The sequence below is a fragment of the Chaetura pelagica genome, unplaced genomic scaffold, assembly GCF_000747805.2.
Source record: "Chaetura pelagica isolate M959 unplaced genomic scaffold, ChaPel_1.0 scaffold1222, whole genome shotgun sequence".
In the NCBI taxonomy this organism is placed as follows: Eukaryota; Metazoa; Chordata; class Aves; order Apodiformes; family Apodidae; genus Chaetura; species Chaetura pelagica.
In genome coordinates, this window is record NW_009952494.1 from 168044 (window position 1) to 168823 (window position 780).

A 780-nucleotide genomic window follows, 5' to 3' on the forward strand; every position below is an offset into this window, starting at 1 on the left:
GGGGGCGCGGGCGATTTCCGCCAGCCACTGGCTGATTCAGGGAGGCTGTTGCACCATGTTGCTCCTGTCCTGCAGCTCCTGCTGCCTGAGTCACTCCTGCAGCAGACTCCCTGCCCTCACCCCTGCTGGCCTCTCCTGTGGCCTGGCATCCCAGGGCTCCCAGCTTGCCCTGGCCCAGCAGGAGCAGGGTTCCTGGCTTCCAGTGCCCCTCCAGGCAGGCCCTGTGGAAGGGAAGGGTCTGCTGGTCCTGCTCATCTGCTGCCCTGCTCAGGGACTGGCAGCACCATCCCCTGCAGCTCCTGGGCATCCCGTCAGGTAGAGCCAGTGCTGCGGGTTGCAGGGTGACCTGGGATGTTGCTCACTGTGTAAACACTGTGACCACAGGGGAAATGTTCTCACTCCACAGGCATCTGTCTAAATATAGCTGCTCTTAGGTCATCCTTTCCCGTGGCCTGCTGATGCTGCAAGGCACGGTGCCCTGTCCCTGTGCCCCTGCTTGCCCTGAGCCTTCCCTGCAGGCAGGGAGCTCTGTAGGGCTCACCGTGCTCCAGGCAGTGGCCAAACCCTGCTGTTCCCTCCTGGCACAGCAGCCCCCAGAGCTGTGCCCAGCACCTCTCCTGCCTGCATGTTGCCAGCAGGAGCCGTGGGGCAGGGCTCAGGATGGGGTCTGCACGGGGATGTGGGGCAACAGGAGCTGTGGGTGCGAGGAGCAGCCCGGGGCTGTGCAGGGCACCAGGCTGGCTCTGTGCTGTCCCCATGTCCCCGTGGCGATGCCGGCAG